Genomic DNA, 18,024 nt, shown 5'->3' with positions numbered 1-18,024 from the left:
TTTAACCGCCCTGCGGAAATGGGGACATGACCTTTCACCGGGAACAAGACCTTTCACGTGGAAGCTGTGAAAAGTATTGCTCCTGTGGCAAATAAAATTGCACCTATTTTACTTTCAGGAGCCAGCCTTGCCACGATGAAGACAGAAGGAACCCAAAACCAAAGCTGAGACCAATGTGATTTGAAGAATAAAATTACTAGACAACAAAAGGTAGAAAAAATTAATTTATTTTATATTTTGTGATTAGAATATTTCAGATTTGAAATATGTATCCTGCTAGAGCTGATATTAGACATAATTGGGAACCGCAAAGCCCAGGCTGTGCTTCTTTAGCTTCCATCTGGCTTAGGGCTCTCTCTTTGACCAGGGGGCAGTTGCCCTAGTTGCTCTCCCCTAACACTATTCCTGTCATGTGTGATTGTGGTATTCTGTTAGCTTGATTTTTCTATGTAGCATTCTGTAGTAATTTGGTTTGTTTAGTTTTCACAATAGTGGAGGGGATATTTGTGAAAGGGATGGGAGACAGAGGTTTTGTTGATCCTTACTTGGTATTATTTGTGTTTATAAAATGACAATTGTTCAGAATAGTGTGTTTTTATACTTTAATAAAATAAGTTCAGTATAAAATCATAACTTTTTGAGGCTATTTGAGACAGTTTGCAGGGTGGGGGCGGGAACCGAGCTTGCGGGTCGGGGACTGAGCTCGCGGGTACGGGGCAGGGACAGGGACTGAGCATGCAGGGACGGGGATTGAGCTCATGGGGGTGGGACGGAGATGAGCTCACGGGGACAGGGCAGGAACGGTAATAATTTTTTTCCCCGTGTCATTCTCTAATTCAAACCTTTTTGAATGAGAAAGCCAAACTACGTCTTAAAGGACAATAGCAAACCTTGAAAGGGAATTGGGAGGGAGTACAATACCAAGGTCAATGGGTGGTTCATTCCCTCTCTGCTGGGCTAAAATAGTGGAAAGCTCAGTGGAAGAATAATTCAAGGTGTTACTTGGATTGTGTGTTTGGAAACCAAACTGAAGAGTATAAGAGAAAGAAAATGTATATTGCTTGCCAAGGGAAGCATAGGGCGCAGCCCAGGCTCTGGCCTGATCAAGGCCTATATTGGACAATATTCTTCTTTTTGATGGATAAAGCTTTAGCAAAGAGACAGAATTGTGAAGCTGAGTGAAATGTGTATGTCTTTATGAGCGCTGAACTGTTGTAGTGAAAGGAAGGTTTATGCTACTATGAAGAAGCTTATTTGAGATTTTGGACCGTTTGCTGGATGTTTACGTTTTTGTTTGCACACCAAAGACTTTGGCTGATACAGAGGAAAGCTGTAATCCAAGGAAACAGATTTGGTACTTCTTTGCCACTCTAAAGGACCACTTGGATTGACACATGCGTCTGCTCAGAGAGGCTTGACCAGTTGTCAGGTCTCCCTTGACCGCCACAATATCAAGCACACAGATATGCTTCTTTCACCATGAGTCGGGTAACCACACTGTAAAAATTGTTGCTTTAAAATGAATGCTTGAGCTTTAAACTCATCATCAGTGAGGCAAATCCATCTAATATGCCAGAATTGGCTAACTGGTAAGCTCCAATGCAAAATGAAAAGGTTGCACTAAGTTATATTCCAAGCCATTTAAGTACCTTAGGGTAATGTCATTTACTTATTTAGCATATCACCATTCATTTTAAACATCAAAATAGATCAACCATGTGTAAGAATTTAGCTATAAAACACAATAATAGGACTATATGGATATGACAGGCGGGCAAGGAGGTACAATCTATCTCATAAATATTCAAGGTTTAAACAGCAGGAGAGGAGGCAAGTACATCTTTGCACCTGCAAGCCAGACCCTCATTCCAGTAACCTGGCAATCTACCAAGGTGATTGAGGTACCATCTGCAGGCAACCTTCTCTTGGCAGAGTTTCCTGGCTAGTTGTTATCTGAGGGTATAGGTCAGTCATTGGCATGGGTAGCAGTAATTCCAGGATCATGACATCCCTTCCCCGCTTTGATTTCTGCAATTCTATGACAGCTCCCGGGTCCACTGTCATAGGTCTGGTATGCAAAGCAGTTTGGAGTTATGTCTGCAAATCTGGGAAGCAAAAGAGAGAGGAGTACGTTGTAATGTTAAAACACATTAATCCTTTTTGTTTCCATTCAGTCAGACTCATCTACAGTAGGATTCCTATTCTTCTACTACCTTGACATAAATTTATGAAAATTTATCTATAAAACATACACAACACACACACACACACATGCTCGCACACACAGTCATTTTGAGAGGTTTTTTTTAAAAAAATTACCTGCATTAGGGTATAGTTGATGGATACTTTTTCTGTGAGCTTTATTTTAGGTTGTTTTTTTTATTTATTCATAACCCGCATTTTACAGAGTGGTTCACAAAATAGAACATGCACAATAAAAACATAAACATACACTCAATAAATATTTGACAACCAAACAAAAGCGACCAGCGCTTAGACCTTACAAATCATCAATTCCCATATCTCATACTGCAAAACAAATGTCTCTTCAATAACTTCTTAAAAACACCAACATTCTCCTGCTGTCGAACATACATAGGTACTGGGTTCCATTCCTGAGGGCCCATACAAGATAACATACTTGCACGTGATATATTCAATCTCAAACTCTTGACAGAAGGAACGAACAATTCAGCACGGTTGCCAGAATGCAATTTTGGTAATGGGTCATAAGATTGAATAGCACCTATCAGACATGCTGGTGCCAAACCATAGACACACAAATAAATCATCACCAGCAGTTTGCAACGGATACGATCTTCTAGTATTAGCCAATATAACTCCCCATAATATTCCGTCACATGTTCAGTCCTCTTCAAATGAAAAAAATTTCGTACAACTTTACAGCAATTTATAAAAGGAAAATATATGTGGAGAGTGGTACCTCTTTTTTTTTTTTGTTCAGGTATCTCTCCTAGCATAACCCTGCCTCAAAACTCCTCTAGAACAGTATGCTTGTCAGTTAACAAAGAGCCTAATTTTATCTGAATATGAGGTGAACAGTTTTCTTCTAGAAAATCCAGTCAGGAGGCAGGTGTCAGGTCTAATATGCCTATGTACATATGATGAGCTGGCACCTTCTCAACTTGCTATTGTGTTCAAGGGGTAGCTGTTTGGAGATGTTGGGTTGACTATTCCCTGGTCACCTGCTTAGAAGGATCAGGAATTTGGATTCTTTTGTACGTGTGTGTGGAGTAACGGGAATGTGCAGTACCTTGTGTAGAACAAGAATGAATGGAGCACTAGTGGTGTATATAACGTGATTTAAATCAAGGGAAAAAAGACCTCAAAATACCCCTAAAATGTGATCAATAAAGTCACAAGTAATTCGGGGTTAGGTATCATCACCGGTCAAAAACCCTTGAAAAATTTTTTAAATATTTTTCTTGCTTTCGATTAATTTTTAGTGTTTTAAAATATTTTCTCTGTTTATATAAATTATTTTTTCTATTTATATAAATGTAGTGTATATCTGTTTCATATTTGTATTTTTCTTCTCTGAACAAGTGAGCATATAAATAACCAGCAACTTATTGGTTCAATACCAAAATAATCATTATGCTTATGTTTGAATACTAATAAGCACTTATCTTTGATAACCCAACGGGGGCCCAGTCCGTTTCGCACTGATGGGCTTCTTCAGGGGTAATGAAAAAGGCTTATAAATTGCCAGTAGGTTTTCCACTTTGCTCGAAGATCTTTAAACAGAAGAAAAATATATAAGAATATACATTATATACTATATTATACTGAATAAATCATTAATGAAAAACATTAAGCACCCAATATACTGTTATTGAAACATTGATTTGATTTATAATTTTATATGTGAATTTTCTTTATTTATATCATGTTTATCATTAAAGTATTTTGTCTATGAATTTTAATGTGTCTTGGTTAAATCAATGAAACTTTTAGTTGCAATTGATTTAGATATTGCAAAAAAGACTGCCAGTACTGTGTTTGTTTGTAACAATTTAAGGGTGTCTCTGACAAAGGACTGTATCCATGAATTAAATGTGTTTTGGATGTTACAAATGTGGCTACAAACTTAATTGCTGGTTTTCAACAATCGTTTATGTTGAAAACTCCTGACCACAATGAATGCTGAAGATCTCTTCAAATTTTTATAATTTTTAAACAAACGTCAGTGCTTTCATTCTAGTCATTTAACAATAATATAATACTTGCCATTAGTGAGACTTTCATGAACGTCACAAAGAATTATATGAAGTGGATAAAATGGCGCCCGTGTTTAAACAGAACGCTATGAATTTGTTAGCCAATCAAAACAATGGATACAAAACTACTCTATTTTTTATTATTAAAGTATTGATGAATGTGTAATAACTCTTTGTGTGTACAATGATTTGAATATTTGAATGTTTAAATGCGTCCTCGTTCAATCAGAGTTAGATACCGTTAAGCCGACTTTAAATTTTACCGGTAACAAAATGTTCTGAACTGTGGCTACAAGCTCCGTTACTTTTTGAATGTATTAAAGTTTATACAGATTAGTTATCCACATTAATACTGGAAAAAACTTAAAACTTGATAATATTTAAATAAAAAGCAGTAATATATAATCTAACCGCTAAACAGCTCAAGAATACTTGCCGAGAGAGACTTTCATCAACTCCTCGCCGCATTTTAGAAAAACAAAATGGCGATCGTATTTAAAACCGAACGCTGTGAGCTTATTGGCCAATTGGAACATGCAAACAAAACTGATTTGTTTTGAGGCTTTATTTATGTATCGACTCCAAAATATTCACGCATGTATCCAGAAACTGTTCTGTGTAACAGCAACATCAACCCTCAAACATACAAATTCACCCAAAGTACACAATGGTTAATTGCTGCAAAACCCACAAACAAACACAGAATATCAAAAATCGCTGACCGTGACTTTGTTACATATCTAACCAAACTGTTGTGCCTGAAATGTAACATTCAAATTTGGACACTAAAATTACCATGCCTTGCAAAAAAGTTTTTTCTTTCCACAATGATGTGTGTAGACATTTAAAAGCAATTGTTCAACCAAGAGAACATAAAATTTGGTCAAAAGTTGGCACTATCATTCTAACATGCACCAAAAACATGGAATCTAATTGAATCTTGATAATCTGAATAACAAATATTCAAACATTGTGTTTGAAATGTGTGAAGCCATATATTCAAAATAAATTCCAATAAAGTATCTGGCTGAATGTAGATACCCTAAATTGTAGGCTTTACATTCCAATGTAGAATTAAAAAAAACACTTTTTAAAAGAAAGCATGCCATTCTATTTGACTGTTTAATCCATTAGGTTCAAGTGAATGAAGTCTCGAGATCCAAAATTGTTCTCTTCTTAATAAAAGCTTGTTACGATCGCCCCCTCTGTTGGATTTTGGAACTTGATCAATAACCCAGCATTTAAGATGGTGGAATTTGTGTTGAAATTCATTGCAATGGGCTACAATGGGGGCTTCAATTTTAGTTCTTTTAAGATTTGACCGATGTTCATTCAATCTGATTTTCAAACTTCTAATAGTCTTGCCTACGTACATCCGTTTGATTCTAAACAATATAAGATTAATTTTTTCAGCAATTGTAATAGCACACACGTGGTTTATCTTATTGTATGCCCATGCAACCTAATGGATTAAACAGTCAAATAGAATGGCATGCTTTCTTTTAGAAAGTGTTTTTTTTAATTCTACTTTTGACCAAATTTTATGTTCTCTTGGTTGAACAATTGCTTTTAAATGTCTACACACATCATTGTGGAAAGAAAAAACTTTTTTGCAAGGCATGGTAATTTTAGTGTCCAAATTTGAATGTTACATTTCAGGCACAACAGTTTGGTTAGATATGTAACAAAGTCACGGTCAGCGATTTTTGATATTCTGTGTTTGTTTGTGGGTTTTGCAGCAATTAACCATTGTGTACTTTGGGTGAATTTGTATGTTTGAGGGTTGATGTTGCTGTTACACAGAACAGTTTCTGGATACATGCGTGAATATTTTGGAGTCGATACATAAATAAAGCCTCAAAACAAATCAGTTTTGTTTGCATGTTCCAATTGGCCAATAAGCTCACAGCGTTCGGTTTAAATACGATCGCCATTTTGTTTTTCTAAAATGCGGCGAGGAGTTGATGAAAGTCTCTCTCGGCAAGTATTCTTGAGCTGTTTAGCGGTTAGATTATATATTACTGCTTTTTATTTAAATATTATCAAGTTTTAAGTTTTTTCCAGTATTATTGTGGATAACTAATCTGTATAAACTTTAATACATTCAAAAAGTAACGGAGCTTGTAGCCACAGTTCAGAACATTTTGTTACCGGTAAAATTTAAAGTCGGCTTAACGGTATCTAACTCTGATTGAACGAGGACGCATTTAAACATTCAAATATTCAAATCATTGTACACACAAAGAGTTATTACACATTCATCAATACTTTAATAATAAAAAATAGAGTAGTTTTGTATCCATTGTTTTGATTGGCTAACAAATTCATAGCGTTCTGTTTAAACACGGGCGCCATTTTATCCACTTCATATAATTCTTTGTGACGTTCATGAAAGTCTCACTAATGGCAAGTATTATATTATTGTTAAATGACTAGAATGAAAGCACTGACGTTTGTTTAAAAATTATAAAAATTTGAAGAGATCTTCAGCATTCATTGTGGTCAGGAGTTTTCAACATAAACGATTGTTGAAAACCAGCAATTAAGTTTGTAGCCACATTTGTAACATCCAAAACACATTTAATTCATGGATACAGTCCTTTGTCAGAGACACCCTTAAATTGTTACAAACAAACTCAGTACTGGCAGTCTTTTTTGCAACATCTAAATCAATTGCAACTAAAAGTTTCATTGATTTAACCAAGACACATTAAAATTCATAGACAAAATACTTTAATGATAAACATGATATAAATAAAGAAAATTCACATATAAAATTATAAATCAAATCAATGTTTCAATAACAGTATATTGGGTGCTTAATGTTTTTCATTAATGATTTATTCAGTATAATATAGTATATAATGTATATTCTTATATATTTTTCTTCTGTTTAAAGATCTTCGAGCAAAGTGGAAAACCTACTGGCAATTTATAAGCCTTTTTCATTACCCCTGAAGAAGCCCATCAGTGCGAAACGGACTGGGCCCCCGTTGGGTTATCAAAGATAAGTGCTTATTAGTATTCAAACATAAGCATAATGATTATTTTGGTATTGAACCAATAAGTTGCTGGTTATTTATATGCTCACTTGTTCAGAGAAGAAAAATACAAATATGAAACAGATATACACTACATTTATATAAATAGAAAAAATAATTTATATAAACAGAGAAAATATTTTAAAACACTAAAAATTAATCGAAAGCAAGAAAAATATTTAAAAAATTTTTCAAGGGTTTTTGACCGGTGATGATACCTAACCCCGAATTACTTGTGACTTTATTGATCACATTTTAGGGGTATTTTGAGGTCTTTTTTCCCTTGATTTAAATCACGTTATATACACCACTAGTGCTCCATTCATTCTTGTTCTATTATATGCTTATTTGGACACTATTTTGTTTTCCATTCCTTTATTCAGTTGACACAGTACCTTGTGTACCATTCTAGTGGGCTGGGGAGGATTGTCTTAGCTGTTTCTGAGTCCCGTGGGGCATGGACTATAGATTTTATGGTTAGGTGTATGGAGCATTTGTTGGGAATGACTCTTGCTAATCCTTTTCCAGCAAATACAATTTCCTAATCTCCTATTCTGTTTCACTTCTGATTCTTTTGATGGGTTGTGACATTTGTTCAGCAAAAGGAGAGGATTTCATATTGCCCCTGAGGCGGGATCTGTTGTCTGCTGTCTGTGTTTTCCCTAATGCCCCCACCCCTTTTGTTTTGTTTGGTCCTCTATTGAGTGTTTAAGGAGGACTGGGACATGGTTGCTATTGAGTGGTTGCATAAATGGAGTTACGGATAGCTTTTGGGGGTTTAGAGTGGTTTCTCATGAGTTTGTTGCAGCTGTTTTCCTTAAACATTATTGTCCTGATGCTGTCTACTTTTCAGGCATAAGTTTAGCCAATTTTATTGGGGTACTCTTTAGGATTTGTTGGAGACTTGTTTTAAAGATGTTGGCCGCAGCTTATGAGGTGGGGGAGCGGTGACAAGCTCGAGGCTGTCACCGCTTGTGGCGGAAAATGGGTTTGGCCCAGTTGGATCTGGGAGATGAGCAGTTAATAAATAAATAAATGTAACATTCGTATGCGATACCAGCTTTGAAGCAGGTGCAAACATATCTAAAATTTGTATGAGACTTTCTAAATGAAAGCCATGTAGACTTTTCCTCCTCTGATCTCTCTCCATGGCTAACAGCATGGCCATTTATGTTTCCCCTGCATTGAGGGGAGCAGTTTTCAACAGGGATTTGAAAATTGTGCTGATTTTGTTCCAAAACTCAACTTGCTATCATGGACTTGTTTAAACACATAGGAAGTGTCCCATTGTCTCCCTCCTAGAACTGCTCTAAAGACTTATTTTTCTTGTGCCATATTCTTTTGGGTTTCCTTTTAGAAATTATACATTTCCCAATAATAACAAAGGAAACAAGACTCTAACTCAAGTGATTCTAGTCCAGCCACCTTTTAATTAATAAAACTGCTTTGAAACAAAAATATTTAAAAGTAAAACAAAACAAAAATGTATTTAAAAAAAAAAAAACCCAAAACAAAAGCTACAAACACCTGAAACTAAGGCCCTCTTTTACAAAGGCGCGCTAAAGTTTTAGCACAGATTTAGCGCGTGCTGAATCAGTGCATGCGTTAACCGCTAACACGTCCATAGGATAACATGCACGCGTTAGTGTTTAGCGTATGTTTAGCACGCAATAATATTTAGCGTGCGCTAAAAAGCATAGCGCACCTTTGCAAAAGAGGAGGTAAATAAAACAAGCTTGATTTTGCTTGCAAACTTCTACAGTGGTCCTCAGCACGTCTACTGGTTTGGCCATCTACTTATGGGGCGCTGGTATTACAGTGGTCTAAAATCTGTACTTAGGGCTCCTTTTATCAAGGTGCGCTATGGGGGTTAGCGCGTCGGACATTTCATCACGCGCTAACTCCCGCGGCACACCAAAAAATTAATGCCTCGTCAATGGAGGCGTTAGCGACTAGCGTGGCAGGTGGTTGAACGCGCAGTATTCCGCGTGTTAACCGCCTACCGCAGCTTGATTAAAGGAGCCCTTAGAGTGCAGTAACATGGAATTTTATAGCGTGTTGAGCCCAGATTTAATGTGGCATGTTTTAGGGCATAGGATACAGAACCTGCAAAAATTAACTGCGGGAGCATGTTCTACCTCCTAATTTAGGAGGCAACAAGTGTTCCCTCGTTAACTCTGTATTACCTAGTTGCACATGTTAATCATTACACAAAAGCTAGTTAACACAGAAATGCCCATTCCCTACCCATGCCATGCTCTTTCAGAGGAAAATTCTAAACAAATTATTACCAGATAGCTTAGCACATGGAAACAGGGAAAATATTGCACAATGATTTAGTGCTTTGTGCAGTACCCTGTTTTCACATGCTAAACATGTGTTAAAGGCTTCGTGCCCTTAAGTAAAAGGGCCCCTATAATACCACCAAATAAACCCATTGTATCCCCATCCATCAAACATATACAAAATCACATTCTCAGTGCCGCAGTTTTTTTCCTCCAAGCATCTTCTGTCATTCATGTCATCTCCATCTGACTGGAAGAGAAAATAAAGACAACGTACACCGTAAAAAAAAAAAGTCAAAAAAGAAAAGACATGCACGTTAAAAACAAAACAAAACAGAGCTTTGTGTAAAAGTGAAATGTGAAGTGCGAGTCTTTGAGTTTTTAATTTCACTCCTCACATTTCACCTAAATTGATTTTTTATATGCATAATAACCATCTTTCCATGGCTTTAGTTTTACCCATATTTATCATGTACTTTTTCTTTATTGATTATTTTATTAATTTGTCTGAAGGTCTTACAAACTCATTTTGCTTCTCATCCACATTTGTGCCTCTCAACAGTACACCCACATAGTTATAGTATGTATTATCATTTATATTTGTCTCTAAGACATTTTCTTTCTTTCTTCTTTTTTCATTTCTTCTTGGAATATGAGGAACGACTCAAGAAACTGGGACTGTTCTCCCTTGAGAAGAGGAGGCTGCGAGGGGACATGATCGAGACGTTCAAAATGCTGAAAGGCATCGATAAAATAGAGCAGGAAAATAAATTATTTACATTGTCCAACGCGACACGGACAAGAGGACATGGTTTGAAGCTAAGGGGGGACAAGTCCAGGACGAATGCCAGGAAGTTCTGCTTTACACAGCGAGTGGTAGACGCCTGGAATGCTCTCCCAAAGGAGGTTATTAAGGAATCCACTGTGCTAGGATTCAAAGGCAAATTAGATGCACATCTCCTTACGAGAGGCATAGAGGGATATGGGTGACTAAAACTACATCAGGTGTATACCTGACTGGGCCTCCGCGTGTGCGGATCGCCGGACTCGATGGACCATGGGTCTGATCCGGAGATGGCAGTTCTTATGTTCTTATGTTTTAATCTTTATTCATTTTTCAAACTTTCAATAAGTGCAATACAAGATAAAAACAGTTTATACTTTAAGATTCTATCAGAAACTAATTCAAATCTAATATTCCACCCCCTAATACCCATACAATTAACTTCAATTATTAAAAAAAAAAGCCAATGAATCATCCCCACCCCACTTCTTCTTGGAAAAAAAGTAATATTCATTCTTTACAGTAATTAGTTAATGGCTCCCAAACATCCTCAAATTTCTTAAAATGCCCTGATGAATAGCTATAGCACTTCCATTCTAAAGTTATGGCATAAAGAATTCCACCAGAAACTGTAACTTAGCCGATCCCAATTTTTCCAATTTTTTGTAATGTGCTGTATGGCAACCCCTATCATGATAAGTAGTAATTTAGTATTATTAGACAGTATTTGAATAAAAACCAAAAACGGGTCTTCATGACATTTGGAGCATTGAGATCAGATTAATGCGTCTTAATGGCTACGAATCTGGATTTGGAGGATGAGATGTACGTTGTCGGCATCTATGAGACAAACTTGGTTTTTCTTGTTTCATAGTGTTCTGGACTCCAGTTCGTTTGCAAAAATTAGACAGTTCTAAGTCGAATAGATGCTGGCATTGTCACCTTGAAGCTGGGACATTAGATCGTTTACTATTCTATTGTCCATTGATACACAGTTTTTGGGAATCCATTTGGAGTCAAGTAAATAATTTATTGGAAAATCCGGTGGCTTTATCGTATGATACGGTATTATTTGGCACATCAAGACATTTTTTTCAATTATTTACCCTATTTCCCATTCATGTACATAGTTTTTCATGACTATTTACTCTATTGGTTCATCCACTTAAGTCACATTTTCTCATTTACACACACGTTCGTTCCATTTATCCATTCTCATCCTCATTCAGCTTTCTTCATCCTCATTCACCTTTCACTCATTTCATAATTTAAGGTTCATATGTACTTTGTGATATGAATACATGTTGGGTCCACACCATCAAACTGTCTATGTGGTCATATGTGCATTATTGTGTACTTTTCATGCATTGGATTGAATAAATACCTACATCAAGAACATCTTTTCCTTAGTGTCTTCCTTCTTGTTTTAGGTTTCTCCTTTTTACTGTGAAACTGTTGGGTTTCTTTTGCTGCTGACTTATAAAGGGAGCTACAGAGGTACTATCACCTCCTTTTTGCTTAATGATCATTCATCTCCTGAAGCACTAAAGCATCCTTCTGGCTTCTTCTGATGCTTTAGTTATATTTTGCAAACATAACATAATCAGCCCCAGGTTTTTTTCTCTTCTATTGTGCACAAAAAGACTTTACCCCTATTCTGTACTGCTCCCTTGGTTTTTTTGCTACCCAAATGCATGACCCTGAATTTAATGAAATATCTCTACATCCTTTATCTTCTTAATGATAGATCTGAAATATTAAAGCTTTATAAAATTCATTAAAATATTTTAGAAGCTAGCTAGTTAAAAAAGATTCATTATTATCATAACACCATGCTGCCTATTGCTTTGGTCTCCTGAAGGCAAAACTAAGAAGTATATTCAATCTGTAAGTGAAATTGAATAGGAAAAGTAATTAACATCAGAAGAAAGAGGAATGCATTACTCTTGCAGTCTGAATTGATGTAGGTGGCCAGAGAGTTGGAAAAGAAAACTCTAAATAACAAATAGAAAAGTGCATGTTCTAAGCATTGCACAAAAGTCTGTTTCACTGAGGAATTGCATTACAGATTGAATGAGTGACTGAGCAGTTCTGAGTAAGTGGGGGGTGGGTAAGTGCGTAAGAAGATAGGGGTTGAGAGTGTAGGGGAAGCAGAAAGAACACCATAAAAAAGTGTCGGGGGATGATTTTAGGGCCAGAGAGAAGTTTTAGTACTGGGGGAATTGTTACTGGGGGAATTTGTTTCGATATCTCCCTTACCCCGGTCCTTTCCTCCTCTTCCCTTTCATCAGCAGTGGGGGACTTTTTTCCTTAATGGCCTGTAGTTTCACGCTTCATATCTATGACCACTTTTGTGAAGTGGGACCACATCTGCTCTTATGCAGTCCCATGAAATCTTTTCTGTCTCCGAGAAGTTATTGAACAAATCTGTAAGAGGACCTGCTAGAATCTCTCTGAGCTCCCTTAATATCCTGGGATGGATGCTGTCCAGTCCACCTTCAATTTTTCAAGTTGTTCATAAACACATTCTGGCGTAAAAAGTGCACTATCCGCTCAATTCTCACATATAACTTTGACAGCCAATTGTGGTCCTTCTGCAGGATTTTGTTCTGTAAACGCAGAGCAGGAGTATTTGTTTACCAAATTAGGTTTTTCTCATCAATTTCCATTAGCGCGCAATAAATCAATTAGCGCACGTTAAATCAGTTTGCACGCGATAAATCGGTTTGCACGCCTTAGTAAAAGGACCCCACTGTGAATTATATATGCTTTGAGGGCGGGGGGGGGGGGGGGAATCTCTCACAGAAGTACAAAATGTTTTTCTTTTTTTGATTCTTAAAGTAAAATAAAATAGTATTTTTGCCATACAGGTCACTTGGCTATGTAGAAATAAAGAAGAACACCAGATTCATCTGGTGTGATATAACATTAGCTGAGCTGATGTCACCGGCTGGTAATATTTATTGAATGATGGTGTGGGTAAAATGGGAGGGGGGACAGATAGTGAGGGGAATATATGAGGTGTTATCAAGGGTCTGTAGAATAAGGATTGACAATTTTATAAGAGGAGGTAAGAAAGGGTTAATAGATAGAGCTTGTAAGAAAGAAAAATGATTAGGGAGGTTGCTAAGGTGATGGGGTGGAGCAGTCACGTGATTGGTTGGATGTTGTGGCACTCTGGAGTGAATTCTGTGAGGAAAGGGGAACAGTAGAGTAATTCTTACTAAAAATATTCTTCTTCATTGTGATTTTAATGTTAGGAAGTTTGGTTTATTTTGAGTAAGATAATTTTTTGCCTTGTTAACCTTCTCTGTGTCTGTGTTTTAGTCAGGGCAGGCTATTTGTCTGTCAGGTGCTGGATTTGTTGCCTGATTAAGCAGAGACTGCAATGGAGAGGAGCAGTTTGGGCTCTTCTGTGGAGGTTTAACAGCCTGGCAGCACAACAGTCCCCTGTGTGGAGCAGTAGTTAGCGCTGGGCTGCCATTTGGTGAGTTGTCTGCACGACCGTGGGCAGAGTGGGTTGACTGTGAGGGAGATGGGATGTGAAAGGTGTTTGCTCGCTAATGTACAGTGTGTCAGAGAGGGACTTACCTGTTGGGGTTATTTCGTGTGACACAGAGAGGTCTTTCTGTTGAGGTGTAATTTTGCCAGGTTGTTTCTTAGTAGGCTAGTTTGGAGGAACTGGCAGGTGGTTGGTCTTTAGTTCACGAGGGTAGTGACTGGCTGGTCTGTGTGCCACATGGTAGGGCACTTCTAGTTAGGTTTGAGGCTTTGACTCTAAATTCTGGTGTTAGAAGGAGGGAGTTGGGAAGTGCCAATGCTGCATTCAGGTGTTTGTTTTTACAGCTAGGCAGAGTTGTGGATTTGCGGCCTTCGCGGATTTGGTGTTCCCGTGTCTGGGAGCTTAGGAGCACTGGCAGCTGCCATTGCAATAGTTATGTGCTCAGCGGCTGCATGACTGTATGGCATCAGCATTCACAGTATTGTGATTTAAAAATTTTGTTTGGAGTGTCAATAGGGGCCATCTTCCTAATTTTCCTTTTGTGCTATGGCCTTTCTGGGTCTCTTGGATCTTCCTGTGTCTGCCATTCTTTCTGTGGTGATTCAGCATGGTGTCAGCTGTCCTGATTTGTTAGCTCAGCTGGAGATGACCTGTTCTTGGTGTTTAAGGTACATTCATATTATGTACTTGTGGTGTTTTTCTGGGTGTGTGGTGTGTGTGTTAGGGGGAAATAGATTTATTGGTGTCTATCTCTGTGGAAAGGGAGAGGGTTCATTGTAGTAAAGTTGAGGGTTTGGTTTATTTGTGCTGGAGAAATTAAAGGGTAAAAGTTTTTATGGTGTTAGTGGGGAATCATCTAGGTAAGTGGTGAGCAAACCTAAACAAAGTTATTGTAAGGGTAACAACCTATTGTGTATGTCATGTATAGGAAATACTGAGTGGAGTGCAGTGAAAAGGGCTGATGTGAATCGCTGGTTCACTCTTTCCAAAAATACTAGGTCTAGGGGGTGTGCAATGAATCTATTAAGTAGTAGATTTATAACAAACCAGATAAATATGTCTTCACACAACATGTGATTAATCTATGGAATTCATTGCTGGAGAATGAGGTGAAATCACTTAGCTTAGCGGGGTTTAAAAAAAGTTTGGGTACTTTCCTAACCGAGAAGGCCTTATTGAGATGGCTTGGGGAAATCCTCTGCTTATTCCTATGATAGGCAGCATAATTTCTGTTTTATTACTAGGGCATAGAATTTGGATTATAGGATCTCACTAGGTTCTTGGGTCCTGGGTTGGCCACTGTTGGAAACAGGATACTGTTCTTGATGGACTTTTGGTCTGTCCCAGTATCACAATTCTTCTGTTCTTATAAGGTGCAAGGCATCAGAAGCACTATTGGATAGAGTTAAGGGGGGGAAGGGGTTGGTCGAGTAGTCTGGAAAGTAAAGATAGAGATGGAAGGATAAATAGCTGCCACGATAATGATGGGGGACAAGACATTTTTGGATTTATTAGGGATAGGAAGACATGCAAAAGTGGCATTGTGGAACCCAAGGGTACAAGAGGCCAATAAGTAGAAGATGGTAAAGAGATAGATGACTTCTTCACTAATATTTTCTGTTCTGGGTTCACAGCTGAAGTGTTTGGGGGGGAGGGTGTACAAACACCTCATGTGACTGGGGCAGGAGGTGTAAAAAACCCTGATTGATTTTCAGTGGCTTGGGTTTGTGAGGGTTCGTTAGAACTACGGGTGGATACCACAAGGGGAATGGCTGGTACATCCAAGGGTACTGCAAGAATTTGGGGGTAGTTCTGGTGACTCTGCTGACTACCTTCTCACTGCTTCTGTAGAGTAGGGAGTGGGTAATGCATGAATAGAGCAGGGAGAATATGGTTTCCCTCCACAACAAATGGAGAAAAGGCAGCACTAGGGATATACAGACCGGTAAGTTTGACTTATTGGTGAGTATCTCAATAGAAACACTTTTACAACAGAGCTTGGGGATTCACTAGAGATAGATTTGGATCGACAAATCTGCTTACTTTCTTTGGGTGATCTTGGCATTAGATAAGGGGAGTGTGATGAATATGGTGTATTTTGATTTTAGTCATTTTACCATTTTCATAGGCATATCGTATTCAGTGTTCTCGGTATGGAGGGCTCCACTGGTGGTCTGGGGCAGGAACTAGTTGGTCAGTAAGGTGTCAGTGGGTTGTGGTCCCAGGAGATGGTTATGCCAAGGGAGGATCTTATCGGTAGTGTGTTTGAAGGTTTGTTATTGGGCTTGTTCTTTTCACAATTATGTAAGTGGGATTGTTGTAGGAGGCCAAAGCAGTAATGGACCAGACAGTCCTGATGGTGTGCCTAACGAGGATGGGCTTAAGTTGTAGAATGACTTCATATTGTGCAGCTCAGATTTCATGTTTAGAAATGCCAGGTCATGTATTTGCATTGCTAAACCACAAGGGAATGGTGCGATTAAAGGGTGAAGACCTTGGTGTATGAATGAGGAGTGCGGGTTTGGTGTGCTTGTATGTGATGAGCTTCAGGAGGCAACCAGGTTGTAACAGTGCTAGCAAAAGCTAGACAGATGTTTGGATGCATGGGAATCAGTATGGCCAGCAGGACAATGGAAGTTTGCTGCCCCTCTACAAATTTTGGTGAGACCTCCTTGTGAATTTTGTGTACATTTAAGTTCAGTTCAAAGGAAGGCTACTACAAGGGTTGATGGTCTATGTCCTATAGGCATATGGGAACTGAGTTCATGATCTCCATCTGTATACTTTGAGGAGGAGCATGAGAAGGGAGATAATAGTGATGTTTAAATACCTATGTGGCCTAACTATACATGAGATGACTCCCCTTTTATTTGACAGCAAATCCAAAGTAAGAGGGCAGGGGATGCAGTGCAGCAGTGCTGGGCTCTGCAGTACGGTATGGCGCTACATTGTTACAGAAGATGAGGTAGATGCATGAAATAGTTTTGGAATTCCAGTAGGTGTAGGAGTAGTAGATGCATGAAATAGTTTCTGAATTCAGGACGGCTTTGGATAGGCACATGGACTCTCTGGGAGAGAGGAGTTAATTGTTACTGTGGAGGGGTATACTTGCTGGGCATTTTGGTCTTTATCTGTCCTTATGTTTTTTCTAAGTGGCTTTGTTTGTGTCCTCAGACTGGAGGAACTGCAAGGCGCTGGATAGGTGCTGAGAGCCAAACTGCTTTGTTTGACTCATTTTCTGCAATTTTGGGTGCCAGAGGTGCATTGCTCCTTTCTCATATGGAGCAGCCGCATGTTCTATTAGTACTGTATTGTTTGTTTGTAGGATGATTTTAGAAGATGGTTCACTTGACATTTGCTGGTGTGGGGATTTTATGGAAGTTATGAAATTGGTTGTGGGTGCGTGTGATCTGGTGTCCATGTGCAGGGTTTACTTGTTTGTTTGTTTTTTGTATGAGGGTTTAGTGACATTTGTTTGCAGTATTGCCTAATGTGTGCACTTCATGATTTGTAGTGGTGCTCTGGCGATTAGCCTTTTTGCAGCACTAGGCAGATTATCGAGTGGGTAAACTGGCACCTTCTCGACCTGCTATTGTGTTCATGGGGTAGCTGTCTGGAGATGTTGGGTTGACTGCAGGTTAAATGCAATTGCCTATTCCCCGGTCACCTTCTTGGAAGGATCAGGAATTTGGATTCTTTTATACGTGTGTGTGTGGAGTAACGGGAATGTGCAATATCTTGTTTACCATTCTATTGGGCTGGTGAGGATTTTCTTAGCTGTTTCTGAGTCCAGTGGGGCATGGACTATAGATTTTATGGTTAGGTATATGGAGCATTTGTTGGGAGTGACCCTTGCTAATCCTTTTCCAGCAAAGACAGTTTCCTAATCTTCTATTCTGCTTCCCTTATGATTCTTTTGATGGGTTGTGACATTTGTTCAGCAAAGGGAGAGGATTTCATACTGCCCCTGAGGCAGGATCTGTTGTCTGCTGTCTGTGTTTTCCCTAATGCCCCCACCCCTTTTTGTTTTGTTTGGTCCTCTATTGAGTGTGTAAGGAGGATTGGGACATGGTTGCTATTGAGTGGGTTTAATACTAAGCTTTTGGAGTTATGGATAGCATGTGGGGGTTTAGAGTGGTTTCTCATGAGTTTGTTGCAGCTATTTTCCATG

At 38.4% G+C, this 18,024-nt stretch overlaps 1 long non-coding RNA gene across 1 annotated transcript in view; it reads right to left on the bottom strand.

Moving 5' to 3' along the window:
• Window positions 1–1,148: 1,148 nt before the first annotated feature.
• LOC117346740 overlaps window positions 1,149–18,024 on the bottom strand; it is a 486,900-nt gene continuing 470,024 nt past the window's right edge. Inside the window, exon 3 of the long non-coding RNA XR_004536654.1 lies at window positions 1,149–2,105. This is a non-coding gene — a long non-coding RNA (uncharacterized LOC117346740). The remainder of the gene's footprint in view (window positions 2,106–18,024) is intronic.

Source organism: Geotrypetes seraphini, chromosome 12 (assembly GCF_902459505.1).
Source record: "Geotrypetes seraphini chromosome 12, aGeoSer1.1, whole genome shotgun sequence".
Taxonomy (NCBI): domain Eukaryota; kingdom Metazoa; phylum Chordata; class Amphibia; order Gymnophiona; family Dermophiidae; genus Geotrypetes; species Geotrypetes seraphini.
Note: the sequence above shows the minus strand (reverse complement) of the source record. Positions and strands in the feature narration are given on the sequence as shown.